Source organism: Haliotis rubra, unplaced genomic scaffold, assembly GCF_003918875.1.
Source record: "Haliotis rubra isolate DU_JTF1 unplaced genomic scaffold, ASM391887v1 Scf1291, whole genome shotgun sequence".
Classification (NCBI taxonomy): Eukaryota; Metazoa; Mollusca; class Gastropoda; order Lepetellida; family Haliotidae; genus Haliotis; species Haliotis rubra.
Window position 1 is genome coordinate 62307 of NW_025765216.1, and position 20150 is coordinate 82456.

Here is a 20150-nt window from a genome sequence, read left to right on the forward strand (position 1 = left end):
AATAATGACTGCAAACAGGCTAGGAAGCCACGGAAGAAAGCCGAGCACTATTTCCGTCGCCATCCTATAGTCCACTATTTGGACAAATTTAAAATTTTAAACGCCAAAGTAAACGTCAATCTTGGCGAAACTATATCTCAAAATTAATTCGTGCACACCTATATCAAAGGTGTGGAATATGATCCAGAAAATCAAAGGTAAGGGCTCTAAATCTAGCATCCACCATCTAAAAGATAGGAACAAATTATTGACTAATAAATCAGATATTGCAAATAAACTTGGTGAGACGTTGGCCAAACATTCTTCCTCATCTAATTATGTACCTGAATTCCAAAAGTATCAAAAACAGCAAGAGAAGAAAGCTATTAATTCCAATTCAGATAATGGGGAAGACTACAATGAAACCTTTTCAATACATGAGCTTCATACTGCTCTTGATCAGACTCACGATACTGCTTCTGGAGCTGATAACATACATTATCAACTCCTGAAGCACTTGCCAGAGTCATGTTTGGAGACACTGTTACATATTTTTGATGACATTTGGACAACTGGAAATTTCCCTTCGTCGTGGCGTGATGCTATAATTGTGCCTATCCCTAAACCTTGACGTGATCATACTGATCCTTCCAATTATAGGCCCATTTCACTAACTAGCTGCGTTTGCAAGACCATGGAACGCATGATAAATAATCGACTTGTTTGGTACCTGGAAACCAATAACAATGTGGTTTCCGTAAAAACAGAAGTACTATCGATCATTTAGTGCGTTTAGAATCTTTTGTTAAGAATGCCATATACTTAATAAACAACATGCAGTGTCGATCTTTTTCGATTTAGAAAAAGCATACGACACGACATGGAAACATGGGATTTTAAAATATTTACATGCCTTTGGATTACAAGGCCGTTTGCCTCAATTTATATCCAACTTTTTAACTGACCGGCAATTTCAAGTCCGAGTGGGTTCAACCCTGTCTGACCATTACAATCAGGATCAGGGTGTGCCACAAGGCAGTATTTTGTCTGTAACATTGTTTAGTATCAAAATCAACAGTTTATCAAAGGTTTTAAATGATTCCATCGATGGATCACTTTTTGTGGATGATTTTAACATTTCTTGTCGCAGTAAGAATATGCACACTATTGAACGGCAACTACAGTTGTGTTTAAACAAAATATAATAATGGTGTCTTGAAAACGGCTTTAAATTTTCTAAATCGAAAACTAATTGCATACATTTTTGTCGTAAATATGAACCAAATAAAGACCCAGAACTGTTTTTAAATGGCACTCATCAAGGTTGTAAAAGAGGCCAAGTTCTTGGGTCTGTTTAAATCCCTTAAAACTAAATGCCTGAAGGCACTCGTTTTATTGAAAGTCGTTTCTAATTCAAAGTGGGGAGGGACCAAACTACCCTCCTACACCTATATGGAGGTCACTTGTCCACTCGAAGCTTGATTATGGCTCCATCGTATATGGTGAAGCCTGTAAAAGCAACCTAAAACTATTAGATTCTGTCCACCACCAAGGTCTGAGACTTTGTCTTGGGTCATTCAGAATATCTCCTGTTGATAGTCTCTACGTCGAGGCAGATGAACCATCTCTTTACCCAACGCCGTATAAAATTATCATTACAATATATTACCAAACTATATTCTAACGAGTCTAATCCTGCATTTCACTGCATCTTTAATCCTCTTTATGAGGATTTGTACAAGAAATCTTCTCTTGTTCCGCCTCTTGGGCTCAGGATTAAGCCATTCGTTACTGCTGCCGGCATTGAGCTGGAAAATATAGCTCCTTCCCGACTTCTTTCTTCTCCTCCTTGGCAATTGGTTAGACCACAAGTCGACCTAACATTAACATCGTTTAAAAATCAGAAACTAATGACTTACAATATAAACAAAATATAATTCAATTAAAAGGTAAATATAATACATACAAATCCTTATTTACATATGGGTCCAAGGATGGTGGCGCAGTTGCTTGTGCCACTGTCTTTGGATCCAAAACAATATCTAACGCCATTTTAGCTAACGCCATATTAACAGCTCTTAAATATATTAATGAACACCGTAAATATAAACAATACATAATATTTTCCTATTCTCTTTCTTGCCTTCAGGCCATTAAAATCTTTCTTCTAAGCATCCACTTTTATTAGAAATTATCCATGAATTGTATAATGAACTTGCTACTGGCCAATGCGACATCGTCTTTGTTGGTTACCCAGCCACGTTGGCATCTCTGGGAACACAATGGCTGATCTTGCTGCCAAGGCAGCACTCAACAAACCTGTGACACCACTTCTTATCCCATACTCTGATTACAAAGCTGCTATTAGATTTTATATCCGTGATCTGATGCAAAAGAAGCGGGACGCCCAAGTAGGTATCAATAAATTACATGCAATAAAACCAACTATCGGTTACACCTACTTGGGTTGTCAGTCCAGATTTGAAGAGATCATCATACGACGATGTCGTATTGGCCACAGAAGATATACTCATGAGTACCTGTTGGAAGGTGAGGATCCTCCGTTTTGTATCCCTTGTGATGAAAGAATCGCTGTCAAGGATGTCCTGCTTGACTGTGTTGAATATTCCATCACAAGGGATATCTGTTTTAAATCACGAACTATGAAGGATCGTTTTAGTAATGTCAGTTCTCATTTAATTATTGCATTTTTAAGAGAATTCGATTTGTTAAATGATTTGTAAATAGATAAATGGTATTTTAAACATGGTAGTATAAATTTGCAACTGCGATTGTTAGTGGCTGAAGGGTTTGAAGTAGCTTAAAATTATTGTCCTCCTGAGAGGGTATGTAAGTCCCGAAACGTTCAAAGTTAAAAGTTTTGCTTACCCGATTTTTTAGAAACGTAGTATATTTGTTCCTTTAAATTTCGGCTAAACTTGTCCTACAATCGCCAGCAGCTGAAGGGATGGTGAAAAACCAACTAGGGTCCATGGGGGTAGCAAAGGCACTGTAAGTCCCCATGGTCCCTAGTATGGTGATCTACCTTCAGTTGTTGGCGATCTATAGCCATGTGTTTTATAATGTATTGTCATCTCTGTGATATTTTTATTGTCCATCGTCGATTTTACATTGCATTGTCCAGAAAAAATTCTACTTTTAAAGATATATGCTAGCTAGTTTTAACTCAATCTGTGATAATCTAGTGGTTTTAACTGTCCTTCGTTGACAGGTTTGTATATATTATATGTATGTATTATGAATTTAGAACTAGTTTTAGTCGCGATATGACTGAAATATTGCCGATGTGACTTTAAATCTTAACTCACTCACTCACTCATATGAGAAAAATAATCTCAAGTACGACGGTAAACCCTATTTCACCTTACCTCACCTCATGTTAACGATACAGAGGTTGTCAGCAGGAAACAACAGCGTCATAAAGCTGTCAGCTGTTCTGGCGATAATCATATTTACACTGGAAAGTTTGTTAAGTTAGGTTAAGGTGTCACCTCAATGTGCCACGTCATCGTTTCTGAATACCCTTCATGTTTTCAGTACCTTACAAACCGCCTCCGTGGTGTAGTGGTTATAGCGTCCGCCCGGAGAGCGGATGGTCGCGGGTTCGATCCCCTACCGCGTCATTCCAAAAGACGTTACAATATGGCACTTGTTGGTCCCTGTCTGGCGCTCGGCATTAATGGGTACAACAAGGACTGGTCGGCTCGGAGTCAGTATAATGTGTCTGAGTGGGGTATTCATGTTTCACTGCGGCATGGTATCTCAGTGGGCAAGCACTATAAAACCAGGTTAAGTCTGGGCTAGTACAAGCAGCCGCACATACACATACACACGCATGCACGTCGTCATATGAGCGAAATATTCTCAAGCACGACGTTAAACCCAATTTCACCTCATCTCAGTACCTTACACCATGGCCTCAGCACGTTAAGTCGTTACCCCTTCCAGTGGGCCAGTTGTCGCCTTTGTTCGACCACATCGACATTACTTGAAATCAAAATCTGCTAATTAATGACTGTGATTCGTCAAGAACTCATGTTGCAATGTTTCAACGTCAAACATGATAATTGCTCGTAGCCGTTCTTGACGTGAGAGCTGTGCAATTCAAAAACCGTTTAAAACTATACTGAGTCAAAAAAGAAACTTCACATTCTTTCTTCAGGGCACTATAAAAGAACAAGAGATGGTAAGATGGTTAAAGTTATTATTTCATTGCTGAGATCTGTGTGATGTACTCGATACACTGACAGTTCCATAATCAGTTCCATTAGGCTACACCGCCGTTCCAAAACATGGGTATACAGAATGTCAAGTCACAAGTATAAAAATGCGAAATTTTTCAGTTCAGTATATCGTGTATGGCCGCCCCGCGCATTGACCACTGCCAACCACCGTGTCCTCATCAACTGCCTGATGCTTGTGAACACGTGGTTGGGGATTCTGCGCCATTGCTCTTGCAAGGCAGCGCCAAGTTCCTGCAAATTCTGAGGTTGGTTCCTAAGACCACGAAGCCTTCTCCCAAGTGCACCCCAAACGTGCTCTATTGGATTAAGGTCAGGGGACCTCGATGGCCAGTCCATGACGTTGATTCCAGCGTTTTGAAGGAAATTTCGTGTCAACATCGCGGTATGCGGCCGAGCATTATCATGCTGGAACTGTAGACCTGGGCCATGAGCCGCCATGAAAGGAACGAGTTCAGGGTTGAGCACCTGGTCGCGGTAAGCAGCAGCTGTGAGGTTTCCACGGATGACCAGAAGTCGGGAACGGTTGTTCCCACAGAAAGCACCCCACACCATGCAACTTCCGCCCCCGAATCTGTCGACTTCCTGTACACAACATTGGGCATACCGTTCACGACGCCGTCTCCAGACTCTATGCCTGCCGTCCGCGAATCTGAGGGTAAACCTGGATTCATCGCTAAAGACGACTTGATACCAGGTGACGTTGGGCCCACAGCAGACGTTGGCTTTGATGAAACGGCGTCAATATTGGCCCACGATATGGACGTCGAGAATGGAGATTGGCAGCCCGCAACCGATTTCGAATGGTCTGTGAGGACAGTCGACCTCTAAACATCTCAGCCCTGGTTCGTGTAGCCGGCAGAAATCTGTCACGTAGGTGACGTAGGACAATTTTGACGGTCTTCTGCTGGTGACGTCACACGTGGACGACCGGACCTTGGGCGATCACAAGTGATGCCAGTTTGTTGTAGACGACCTCGCAAGTCATACACAGTACGACGGCTGCATCCCATTGCTCTTGCGACGTCAATAACTGATCTTCCCGCTTGCAACATGCCAACTGCACGTTCACGTTGCACATTTGACAATCGTGGCATTTCAAGTACCGTTAGAACTGTGGTTTAAAAGTGTTTTTTCAATTCTTGAGGCCAATGCAAACACGTGCATATGAAGAAAACTTCGATGCGAAGATCACGTGATCGACTGCACGTGCAAAACCTGATTTGGCACTAAGGTCATTTGCATGACGAATGGATGGGTTTTGAGTGGGTTTTGCTAACGTTTTTCTAGAGTCGAAAGATAGGGATCCCATTTCGGATACATAGATGTATCATCAGAGAAAAATTATTCATTATTTTTCAAATTACATTTTGTGAAGTTTCTTTTTTGACTCAGTATATATCAGAACAACGTCCAGTTTGGTAGTATCACTGAAATGTACAGCAACACACTGACATGTTTATCTGTAAATTTCGAATATAATCTGACCATATTCAAATATACATCACGAAAAAAAAAAAGTTTGTACGAAATCGAAATCCTTCCCCATATTGTTCCTAATTCCATGTAGGAACGGGAACACCTAACACTCCTTCACATTTACATATCATATATTTATATTTAAGATGGTTTGAAAAGAAGAAAAAGAATGGAGTAAGAAGTAATGTAGTCGTCATAGCGACTAATTCAGGATGCTGTCAGCCATGCCTTCCTCAAACGTGGATGTTATATCAGTCCTTGTCAGATGCAATAACAGCTCCATTTTGTAAGTAAGGCAGCCAGGCATTGGATGACGTTTGGGTTTATTTCATTTCTGTTTCCTCGTTTTAACTTCTTGCTTTCTACCACATTGCTGTACCCGCAACTAGGTGCTTGCACTTATTCATGTGGCCACCATCTGGTCATATACCAACGGATTCATTGGTTCTTTTAAGTGCACGGGGTTGTGTACTATACACCGGGGGTTGTGACAATACTGAAAGAGTCTGCACACAAAGTTGAATCCAATGTTTTTACACCCGGTCACAGGTGGGCTCAATCCCGACACCTCAAGCTCGGTGGATCACAAGCCTGGCGTCTTAGCCAGCTCGCCCACCACTGCCCCATGGTGGCCAAGATCGAGAAAGGCCATGCGTTATCTTGTATAAGGTCAAGGTCACAGTATTTGGTATTTCGTCATTTTACTAAAGGGCCTGTTTCTTCAGAAATTGTGAAATCTTGTTCTTGTAGTTGTATTATTATATTGGACATGTATGACATGCGACTGGCCACAGTAACCCACTTTCAGTGGCATAGTACATTATGTTCTTTACCCTGTTTCCTTTTTTTACCCGTGAAGATCCGGGTTAGAATTGGTCTCTTGTCGTAAGAGGCAACTAACGGGATCAGGTGGTCAGGCTCGCTGATCTGGTTAACACGTGTCATCTGATTCCAGTTGCACAGATCGATGGTCATGTTGTTGGTCACTGGATTGCCTGGTCCTGAGTCGATTATTTACATAGCGCTGTTATATAGCTGGAATATTGCCGAGTCCGTCGTTAAAGAACAAACCAAGCTTGTAAAGTGTATATTTTGCTCATACACTGTAAAATATAACTGTCAACATTCATCTATAGCCCATTTTTATACTGTATTGTCCTAATTTAAAATCCAATTTTAGAGAGAGATGCTAGTTTATTTCTTGATACTGTGATATTCTAGTCGGTTTTACTGTCCTTCGATGACAGTTTTTTTTATAATTCACATGTATTTATGGTGAATTCTAAACTTGTTTTAGTCACGATATGGCTGAACTATTGCCGATGTGACTGTAAATCTTAACTCACTCACTTCAATGTCAACATTGTGTGGTTCACATACATTTATGATCATACAATGCATGAAGTGTACGTGTCAGACAGTCCAGAAATTGACATTATGAGCCTAACAAGATCTCTATGTCAGCACCATTAGACATACCGTGGCTAAGGGTGGCTAAAAATACATTTATAAAAAAAACACAGATTTCAGTTAATGCACAGAAGATTGTTGCAGCCGTCTTGATACCTGGGACATTTTTGTGTGTTCTGTGACAACTCCCTGTGAGAACTACCTGTGTATTTGATATCTGTGTGACAACTGCCTGTGTAACAACTCCCTGTGAGAACTACCTGTGTATTTGATATCTGTGTGACAACTGCCTGTGTAACAACTACCTGTATATTAGCTGTGTGACAACTCCCTGTGAGAACTACCTGTGTATTTGCTATCTGTGTGACAACTGCCTGTGTGACAACTACATGTGTATTAGCTGTGTGAGAACTACCTGTGTATTACTTATCTGTGTGACAACTCCCTGTGTATAAGTTATCTGCGTAACGACTGCCCGTGTGAGAACTACCTATGTATAAGCTATCTACGTGACAACGGCCTGTGTATTAGCTACCTGTGTGACAACTGCCTGTGCGAGAACTACCTGTGTATAAGCTATCTGCGTGACAACGACCTGTGTGAGAACGATAACTATACCTATGTATAAGCTAGTTGCGTAACAACTGCCTGTGTGAGAACTACCTGTGTATTAGCTATGTGTGTGACAAATGCCTGTGTGACAACTATCTGTGTATTAGCTATGTGTGTGACAACTGCCTGTGCGAGAACTACCTGTGTATAAGCTATCTGCGTAACGACTGCCTGTGTATTAGCTATCTCTGTGACAACTGCCTGTGTATTAGCTATCTGTGTGACAACTACCTGTGTGAGAACGTAACTATACATATGTATAAGCTATCTGTGTGACAGCTGCCTGTGTGACAACTATCTATGTATTAGCTATCTGTGTGACAAGTACCTGTGTATTAGCTATATGTGTAAAGTAAAGCCTCCACTAAAATAAACGCCCAGTACCACATTTATTAACTGAAAAATATGGTGTATTTTACAAATAAAATGGCTGTTTCAGATCGCCAATCCTACAAGTGAGACCCGATCATACTCAACGTCAGCCATATAGTTAAATCGTGGGGTATCTTATTCTTATGTTAAAAATGGAAACATTAAAATATATTACAATTCGGCGTATGCCAAGAGCAGGCTTCTCAAAGGTGAGTGTGGTCAAATGCCGTGAGTCTGCCAGCACCTACAAACAATGTAAGAACAAAGATTTGTTAATTCTACTGTAGAGTCATTGTCCAGTTCTACAAAGCTGCGATGGTCGTAAGCCTTTTGTTAACATTAATGTTGTACAAAGTGAAAGGCATTGCCTGTTTGGAAAATTAAATGGTATCTTCGTTGCTGAAGATGAATGGCATCTGTTTTATATCTGTGATGCATATTCTCATATCAGAAATAGGTATATATCAAAATATTTTAGTAAATGTCCATAAATTATTAATTTTATATCTATATTACAGAGTAAAAATGTTAATATCATCAAGGATGTATGTCTATTTTTATACTTTGTGGACAAGAAACACAAATCTAAATGAAATACATATGTGCTATAATTAACCATCAATTCATGTGTATGTATTTTGGGCTGGAGGCCTGTTACTGAAATAAAATTATGTTCTGTTCTGTTCTGTTAACGTATTGTAGGTAGGATCACCTAAGCGCTGGGATCGCTTTGTGAAACGGGGTGAAGTACTATTTCATGCGTCAAGCATTAGGTACATATATTGTGTAAACCAGTGTCAACGTTATTTACAAATGGTCGTTCTTTATGTTCTGGAAAGAGAGTGGCTAGGATTGGAAACACTCCAATAATGTTTTTTCTTGTTCACACCTTATTGTTGACTATGGCGACCAAAATGTTGATACGCATCACAATGCTTCACCAGCGAGGTCATCTTGCCTTGTACTAAAAGGCAAAACTCTGCATTGCTCATTTTCGATTCTCTATTCCCGTAAAATGTGTGAAACATCATTCTGCCCTCAATCCCTCGCCGTGATAGTGTTGTGATACAGTTAACCGTTGCGTCAGTCACTCAGTCGCACACTCACTCTCGCACTCAACACCATCATAAGGGATAAATAATTCAATGTAAAAAACAGTGAAGGATCTTTTTACAAATGTTAATTTTCATTTCATTATTGTTTTTTTAAAAGAAATTGATTTATTTGATGAATTCTGATAAATGTGTTTCGTAAATAGATATATTCTAAATGTTGGTAATTTAGATTAGTAACTTATATTAGATTGTTAGTGGCTGTACCCTCACGTAAGTCCCAAAACGTTCAAAGTAAAATTCAACTTTCCGTTTTTTAATCGTAGAATATGTGTAATTTTAATGTATGGCTAGATATATCTAAATTGCTAGCAACTGAGGGGATGATGTAAATCCAGCTAGGGCCCATGCAGGAAGCAAATGTACTGTAAGTCCCCATGGTCCCTAGTATGGTGATCTCCCTTCAGTTGTTAGCGATCTATAGCCCATTTTTATATTGTGTTGTCCCCTATAGTTAAAATGTTTTAGATTCAATTACTAGTTTTACATATCTATCTGTGATACTCTAGTTGCTTCACTGTCCTTTGTTGGCAGGTTTTATAATCTCTATATATATTCTATTTTAATGTCAAGTGTTCTGGTCACGATATAGGATCCATGCAGGTAGCTAAGGTACTGTAAGTCCCCATGGTCCCTAGTATGGTGATCTACCTTCAGTTGTTGGCGATCTCTAGCCTTTTTTTAATATTGTATTGTCCAAATAGTGCTATTAGTTTTAACTTTCTAAGCTAGTTTTAATTCAAATTGTGATTTTCTAGTTGTTTTACTGTCCTTCGTTGGCAGGTTTTTATAATATCTCTATATATTATATTTCAATGTCAAATGTTCTCGTCACGATATGGCTGAAATATTGCCGATGTGACGTTAAATAATAACTCACTCACTCACTCACTCGTCACGATATGGCTGAAATATTGCCGATGAGACGTTAAATTATAACTCACTCACTCACTCGCCGTGATAGTGTTGTGATACAGTTAACCGTTGCGTCAGTCACTCAGTCGCACACTCACTCTCGCACTCAACACCATCATAAGGGATAAATATTTCAATGTAAAAACAGTGAAGGATCTTTTTACAAATGTTAATTTTCATTTCATTATTGTTTTTCTAAAAGAAATTGATTTATTTGATGAATTCTGATTAATGTGTTTTGTAAATAGATATATTCTAAATGTTGGTAATTTAGATTAGTAACTTATATTAGATTGTTAGTGGCTGTACCCTCACGTAAGTCCCAAAACGTTCAAAGTAAAATGTAAATTTACCATATTTTAAACGTAGTATCTAAACGTTTCATACAATCGCCAGTGGCTGAAGGGATGGTGTAAATCCAGCTAGGCTCCATGCAGGTAGCAAAAGTAATGTAAGTCCCGATGGTTCCTAGTATGGTGATCTACCTTCAGTAGCTGGCGATCTATAGCCCGTGTTTTATACTGTATTGTCTTCTTTGATCGGAATGTTTTAGCTTTGCTCGCTAGTTTTATATTCTTATCTGTGATTCTCTAGTATTTTACTGTCCATCGTCGACAGATTTTAATCTTAAAAATGTTTTCACTTTTTATTGTATAAATTGTTTTCGTCACGATATGCCCCATGGTCCCTAGTATGGTGATCTCCCTTCAGTTGTTGGCAATCTATAGCTTGTTTTTATATTGTATTGTCGTGTATAGTTAAATGTTTTACATTTGGTACCTAGTTTTAAATTTCTACCCGTGATAATCTAGTTGTTTTACTGTCCTTCGTTGACAGGTTTTTATGCCCCCGCCATATATGGCAGGGGCATATAGGGTTACCCTCGGTGTCCGTCCGTCCGTCCGTACGAAACAGGGAATGTATTCTATCCACTTCTCCACCATAACCGCTCTGTGGAATTCAATGAACTTATACATGGGCTTTCTTGGAACTCTAATGGTGTGCATCTCATATTTTGTTTTTTTATTTTATCGTTGTTTTTTGTAAGTTTAGAGACATTTGAACTTAGGTACATTTTGCTGAATTTCTCTATGATGATAGTGTAATAGGTGATGAAGTCTATCCACTTCTCCACAAAAACTGCTAAACAGAATTGAATGAACTTCTACATGTCTTTTCGTAGGGACTCTAAAGGTGTGAATTTCATAATTTTTTATGCAATTTCTTAATTTTGTCACTTTTACAGATGTTTGAACTTAGTTGAATTTTGTTCTATTCAGCCAGTGTTCGTTCCATCCAACAGGGGATGTACGTTATCCACTTTCCTCAAAAACTACTTTATGGAATTCTTTTAGATTACACATGTGCTTTATAGGGACTCTAAAGGCGTGCATCTCATATTTTGATTTTGTATTTTATTTATTTTTCCAATTTTAATGCCGTTTGAACTTAGATAAATTTTGTTGAATTTCTCTCTGAATATAGTGTTGTAGGGGGTGAAGTCTATCCACTTCTCCACAAAAGCTGCTCAACAGAATTGATTGAGCTTCTACATGTGTTTCATTGGAACTCTAAAGGTGTGCATCTCATACCTTGTTCATCCAATTTCTTAATTTTGTCACTTCTACAGATGTTTGAACTTAGTTGAATTTGGTTCTATTCATCCAGTTCGCCCCATACAACAGGGGGTGTACTTTATCTACTTCTCCTCAAAAACCACTGCACAAAACTCATTTAGCTTACATATGTCTTTTATAGAGACTCTAAAGGTGTGCATCTCATATTTTGTTTTCGTATTTTATACCTTTTGTATGTTTAGAGAATTTTGAATTTAGATACATTTTCCTGAATTTCTCTCTGATGATAGTGAAATAGGGGATTAAGTCTATCCACTTCTCCACAAAAAGTGCTCTACAGAATTGATTAAGCTTATACATGTGTTTCATTGAGACTCGAAAGGTGTGCATGTCATAGTTGCATAGATGTTTATTGAACTTGTTCGTGAATTTTGTTCAATTATTGATCTTTATATGTCTTATGAATGTCAGTGGGGGCATCCGTGTCCCTGGACACAATTTTTTCTTGTTATAATTTACCTTTAATATATATTAATCTATAACTTGTTTTTAGTCACGATATGGCTGAAATATTGCCAAAGTGACTTTAAATTTTAACTCACTCACTCACTCGTCACGATATGGCTGAGATATTGCCGATGTGAAGTAAAGTATTAAATAAATCACTCACTCACTCTCTCACTCAACAATGTTGCTTGCTCACCTCATTTCAAGAAATGTTTCAGGATATACATTGAAAGGCACAACATTATTAACTAATGTAGTCCGGTCATTAGAGTATTGCCAACCGAAACAGCCTACCATCGAGCTACGATATGAATAACACACGTCCAATAATATGACATACAAACCACGGCTTTCGTTTCCTCTAACTTCAAGGCCATCTCAGAAGACTGGTTAACCTTGAAAAGAACCCGAGCGTACGATGCGTATGCGCGTCCACCTATGACGTCCATTTTGTTAGTTTCCACTTCGTGATATGTATGATTCTTGTGGTTAAATGACACATCGAGTAGGGCAAAGCTGGCAAGTGGGCCACTGAAGCGGTTACTGAAAATTATAGACAAACATGTATACGTAAAGGATCCTTCTCAGACGAGCATGAACAAGGAAAGTAAGAACAGCCTTATCACAGTTTCTTTCAGTTTATTATGACATAGGGTATTATAAGGGAAAATTACACAACACCTCCTGTGTGCAAATACTGTAAATTGATTGTCTACTAATTGGTTCTACTTTTATAGGTTTACTCGTGGCATTTAGTTAGGTGAAGGTGAGAACAAGTGGGGTTTGATGAGACGTCAATGTAATACAATTACAGCATTGTTTACCAACAAATTGCAATCCCACATAACAAAATACCATTTTCCCTTAAACACTTAATATTTCTTGCTGACCTATGAAAGCGTCCCGGCACTCCCGTAGTTGTGATATGGCAATCTCTGAAGGGATTGCAAGGAAGTATGATGCGAAGTACGTTCTTCCCCTCAATTTTCTGAAAAATATAATTATATTCGTCAACTATTGGCTTGCATAATTAAGCCCTGAGTTGTGACAACTGTGTTGTGGACATTCGTTTCTCATCCAATTGTCTTTGAGGACATATCGGACTTATGCATGTAAATATTTTGCCATCTCTGACCATAGTGACAGGAAATGATCGATCATTGCATCCCATGCAGATTAAATACCTACATGTTACACGTGCACAAACTGCACTTGTGAAAATTCGTGAATTTGCTTCACGTCCTGCACAGGGTGAGTTTGGGAGATACTTTGCACGAACTACACTTGCAATAATTCGTAAATGAACATTATTACTATGCGTATCACCAAAAACAAGTTGTTATATCATAGTCATGACACGCAGGCGATGCACTGATCGTGAAACAGCATCCCTATCGCATGAACCAACTCCAGAGGCAACGTCTTTGCAATACTTAATGCCTCTGATAGACAGAACAAATTATGGAGCATTGTTGGTTGTATTCAATTTTTACTTTCCCCTGATACACGAACGCACGCACGTACGTACTGATAGGTGTAGGTAGACAGAGAGACACATACTCACAAGCGAATCCCAGTATCCCTTATGACACACAGCTGACGTCGAGAGGAGACTCCAGCTTCCTGAACTGAGGCAGGTGATGGAGTTACTAACGTTACCACAGAAGCCGTAGCCGTTGTTGCAGGTGTAGGTAGCCACGTCTCCAACATTCAATGAAGGTGCGGTTAGTACCATATTGGTCCTGTTACTTGGAGGGTCACAATCTGGAGTAAGGGATGATAAACCTAATTAGCTTCAAGTCAAACGTCTGTAAGTCCTCATAGTCCCTGGCATGGTGATCTACCTTCAGTTGTTGGCAATCTATAGCCTGTTTATATATTGTATTGTCATTTATAGTTAAAATATTGTAGATTTAATTACTAATTTAAATTCATATCTGTGATAATCTAGTTGTGTTACTGTCCTTTGAAGACAGGTGAGTATAGTATCTAAATTTGTTTTTATTCATTTATAAAGTTACAGCTTTCTTAGTCACGATATGGCTGTAATACTGCCGATGTGACTTAAATCTTAACTCACTCAAGTCAGACGCTGCATTACCTTATTAACACCACCATGTTATTTCAGGTAAAACGACGATCTTATTAACCCACCTGAACAAAATAAAAGAGACCAGTGAAACGGATACACGTTTCCTATTCATGATCTCTCCAGAAGACCAAGTGACAACAAGTTGAGTAAGCAAGTTGTTAGAATCAGACCGAATCTTACAGTAATGACCCGTGAAGGTCCGGGTTAGAATTGATCTTCAGTAACCCATGCTTGTCGTAACGGGATCGGGTGGTCAGGCTCGCTGACTGGGTTGACACATGTCATCGGCTCCCAATTGCGCAGGTCGATGTTCGTGCTGTTGATCACTGGATTGTCTGGTCCACACTCGATTATTTACTGACCGACCTGGAATATTGCTGAGTGTGGCGTAAAACTAAACTCACTAACCCACTCATACAGTAATGATAGAGAGATGGTCATAAATGCATTGTTTAAATGAGTGTCTGAACTTAAAATGTATTTCAAGCGAAGGTGAGGTGTGTGAAGGACAACGCAAACATATTAGCTCACTTGACCTACAATCAAGTGAAATAAAAACATATTTAATTCTGCCTTGCACATTTTCATTTCTCACAGTTATCACATGACATACATAGCTAGACACAAAATAGAAATATGTTGTTTTCGAAATTCGTATGCGTATCATGATTTCTTGCCCCTCATTATTATAATTGTCATGTTTGATACATAGTGAATATGATAATATTCAAAATAACGGTTGTCGAATTGTAATAATCTATTACAGAATCGAACTGAACTCATTTGCTTTTCTTAATAGAAGCATTTTGGAGAATATGGACGAACAAGAGGGACGACCAACATCGACAGATCACCGACAAACAATAATAACACAGATAAGGTGCTAAAAAGAACAGGAGAATCCGATCTGTAAGTTTCTGTAACTGAATTACATTATCTCATTTGTACTGGTTTATGCACTTCCTAACCCGAGAGTTTGAAACACCCAGAGTCATTGTATTTACTACATATTGTCACATCACAGCATAACTGTAAAAGAATTTATGAATAACTTTCCGTATGCCATGTTATTACCCATCATCGTGATGTGTAATTATGTAATTAGACCACTGTCAAGAGTAAATGATGGACATAGCTTTCAGAATGCATGAATTTCAATTTTCTTTTTTCCACAGAAACTCCAGCAACGCCTGAAGACACTAAAGTCTATCAACTGGACTGAGTAAAGGAAAGAAAAGGTGGCTGCAGTCCTAACAAGAGAGTTGACCTCGCCAGTGGTGTCTGACGAAGAGGACTGTAACCTCTCCACTCCATTGGCTTTTCATGGGAAAGTGATAAGCTGGTACATTATAGGACTCTACTGGACAACGAAAGAATGGCCTTACCATCCTCCAGAGCCAAGGCCAAAATGAAGACCTTGCGACGCCACCCCACGAGAGTCATCGAGTGCCAACCATCTAAAGACCTTCCATCCTGGTCACTGAGAGATGATCAACAGGATTCATGATGGGGCAGAATGTATTCACCCTGTATACTAAATTTGCTGTTTAAAATCTAAAAGACTCTTTATGTCCTATACATTATAAAATGCCAACCCCCTTCTTTATAATTAATTGAACAAACTATTACAAAAATTCAAATGACACTATTCCTTCACACCCTAGGTTTAAACATTTAGGTTTTAATACAAATAAACACGTTCCTAAAATAATAAATATTAATGTGTGTTAGTGTGCAAGTGGTTTGTGCTTTTCTTATATGTTATTGCTATTTGTTTGAGCATTTTTTGTTTGATATTTCTTTATATTTTTATATCAATAGACATGACTTGGTGATTTTCGACATTGTATTTTTGTAACATTGAAACTGACTTACTATGAATTACTGTGTGGACAGTGTGATGTATGGGTGTTATTGGTTTGTGTTTTTTTGGTGTGTGTGCGTGTGTGTGTGTGTGTGTGTGTGTGTGTGTGTGTGTGTGTGTGTGTGTGTGTGTGTGCGTGTGTGTTCCTACGTTAAGTGCATATGTTGATGTTTTAAAACATGAATAATGAGATATCGACCAACTGATTCTTTTTTTGTTTTTGATGTCCAGGTGCAGGGCACGTGTAAGGAATTATTACATATTTGAATGTATTATATCATATTTTCTTAACCTTCATTTAATGTGGACATATGTAATGTAATCATTAAATACTAATACATAAGCTGATCTACATGGTTCATGTGATTATAGAAACGAATTATAGAAACGTAAATCAAAGGGAAACCTAATTGAAAGTACAGGATCACAAAAAACCCAGTGGAATTGGGAATCGGGGTAACGGAAACGCACTGGAGCCTTACAGGAATCTGTGTAAAGGAAACGCACTGGAGTCATACCGGTTTCTGGGTAATTTGTAAGTTTCCGTTTTCCGGAAACTTGAACGAAATGTACAGAAACTGTCAGGAAACCGTTTCAAGTTATTTTTGCTGTGAATATGGCTGAAATATTGCAGATGTGACTCTAAATTTTAACTCACTCACTCACTCTTGCCGCTGAATATAACCGACTTACCCGTAACAAGGATTAAAAAGTTAACATGATCTCGAAAACTCTCAACTCCATGATCGCATATCTGTCTTCCGTTGAAAGAACATTGTATTTTGAGCAGATGTGAAGGTGAGGGATTTTGTGTCTTTGGTTTTCTTATCACTAATAATACGTGGTCGATGTGTAGTAACTATCTTATCAGCATTTGGGGCGAGCAAGTACGCCTGGAGCATGCAATGCTTCAAAACGATAATAGGTATCTTTGTCCCACAGGTATTGAACAACGAGGAGAGTTCTATAGATATACAACTTCTTTAATATAATATGAGCAACGTTTCGGTGTAGCTACTAACACCAACTTCTAAATGCCACTCAAACAAGCTACATGTATTGGTTTTCCATAATAGGTTGATTTGGGCTTCTTAGGTTCAGTATTGTAAATATGCAAAGCAAATCAATTTAAAGAACACAGGATTCTTTCATATATTTCATAACCGTCATCATTTAATAATCTGTGACTGGTTTTCTTAAAACAGTGCTCATATTTAATATCATTTTCCTCTGTCAAACTCAGCAAGAGCCTTTCTTTCGTTGTTGATAGAGAGAGCCAGTATATCTGTTTGTGTTAAAACATATCTTAGTTATAGCACAGTGTGAGAACTTGATTTTAGAGTAGGAATATAGGAAAGCATCACAGTCGTTGCCAACACATACCCAAGACACACAAACAGACTGGAAGACACCTATGATAGTTTATGGGATTTTTAATCACCAAAAGGCACATCTGATTGAAACAGCCGATTTTACCGCGACATCCCCTTATTAATAAGAGTTTAATATTGAATAAAACCTTGAATGAAAGTCTAGATGGATACTGTTTTGTGTGAAAGCTATCAGCACGTGCGTGGTGCTGACAAATCAAGAAACATAAACGACACGAACCTGAGTTCGAACCCCTGATCACGCCTTTGCACACCGAATGGCATCGTCCTTGATGACAGGCTTTCTTGTGATTCAATATGTATAAAAAATTAAATTTTTCAACACCATTGAAAATAGCATATCTAAAAGGCCAATGTAGGTTACAAAATACACTGAAAGATTGGAAGTGTGTGTGGCATTAAACTGAGAGAGTAGTGGTTTAGTGACAAGGGAGAGCTTTGTACCAGACTTTGACGTCACGTTCTTTGCAAAATAAAAAATGGTTTGACATCATAATAGTGAAGTGCGTTGCAGAAATTAACATTCCAATTGTCTTCCGCTGGTCATGTTAGCTTCATATTTTTAATCTACGACATGTGAGTAAAGTACGATGGTAAATGTTTAAGATTGACTACTCCCAGTTCACACACACACACACACACACACACACACACGCACACACACACACACACACACAATGTTCGAAGCCCATTTATGGTGTCCCCTGCCGTGATATTGCTGGCATATTGCTAAAAGCGGCGTAAAACAAAAAATCACCCTCTTCATCGTGATATACCAAGTACCTAAAGTCAAAGAGCATCAACAGAGTCATCGTACCTAAAGTCAAAGAGCATCAACAGAATCATCTCATTGACATTACCATATACACATCTGTTATCTGTCCCTTCATCGTGGGAAACGATTCTACCGCTGACATTATTACATGGCATATATTTCTAGAAAATTTACAGCGCATATTTCTGGAAAGTTTACAGCGCATATTGGTACTATATGTATAATTCGTTGAAGATTCTAACATGCTTTCAGCCTGTGCATTTTAACATGTCTTACTTACTTCATAAACAGTCCGTTTTTCTCATATCGTGTCCTTTGATCACATAATATAACTCCTCAAATAGTACAAAGTACATGGGATTTTTCTGTGTTCCTTTCTTGATTAATTTCTCCAGACCGCTGATATCAAGGATATCAATCTTTTGCAGTAATCTATATTCTCTCTATTCTTTTGTTCTCGATTTGTTCTTAGCTGGAATGACATCCTCTCTTCTCTTAATGTATATGAATCAGAATTTCTTCTTGGGTTCGTAATTTTAACGTAAGCTTCCGGTACATCGATGATTTAATATCGTTCATTAACCATGAAATAGTCAATTGCTTCTCACCGATTTACCCACCTGAACTTACAATTAAGAAGACGAGTGAGACAGCTTCAACTGTTTCATATTTAGATCTATGCATAAAGATTCAGAGTGACAAAAAATCCTCACAAACTGTGTTCGTCAACAGCCTGTGCAAATCAAGCATCAAAAGCTTGTTTTGCTATTTACCAGCTAATGAAAGGTTACCCAGATCTTTCGCTGAAGGTTATTTTGTACATATTTGATACTACAATTGCAACAATTGCATGTTATGGCAGGGAAATGTGGGGCTTTACGTTTCGTGAAAGTACAGAAAAAGTAACTTCTTCAAACAGATTCTTGGTGCAAGTAAAATATCTTCATCAAAGGCGGTTCTCGGTGAACTCGGGCGTTACCATCTTTCTATTAGGGCTGGGACGGGTACTCGGGTACTCGAATCCGGGTCGGGTACAGCTGGAATCGAGTCCTATTTCAAGGAATCGAGTACCCGGAAAGGAGAGAACTCTGTAATGACAAGGGCAGATAATAACTACATCATTGGTATTGTCCGATTAATGGAGGTTATCATTAACGGCTGTAATTTATCTGCGCATGAGCAGTGGGTAGTCAAGTTACAGTAACAGTAGGAACGAAAAGTTTATTTTAGCGAGCAATGTAAGTAATGGTGTTACTCTTTATATTGGTCAAACAGACGTAAATTATATAGCTTAGATCATTTTTAATGTCTTATTGCCACCCTTGTAAGTTTTCTATAATAATCTCTGTCAAATCGTGATTGAATAATCAGAAAATTGACAGAAGCGCTGTTTTCCTTACATTTCCGGGTACTTGATTCCGATTCGGGTAAGTACATGCGGGTACTCGATTCCATTTTTTCCTACCCGTCCCAGCCCTACTTTCTATACATTACTTTGCCGCTGTATAAGATACTGTTGTAGGTTGATTCATATGGACTCATATTGATTTAAATATTCAATCTTGGTATGAGAAAGTGGAGTCATCTTCATTTCTCAAAACGTGCTCTTCTTATAAAACTGTTTTTTAACAAGAAAAGAATTTAAGTGCTGATATTGATAGGGATTTGATTAAAGCACTTGCAAAGTTTAGACGTCTATCACATGGTCAGAAAATTCAAAAATTGCATTTTAATAAATAAATTGCTCATTCTGATTTAGTATGTGAGCGCTGTAATTTAGGAGCTATTGAAGATGAGTTCCAT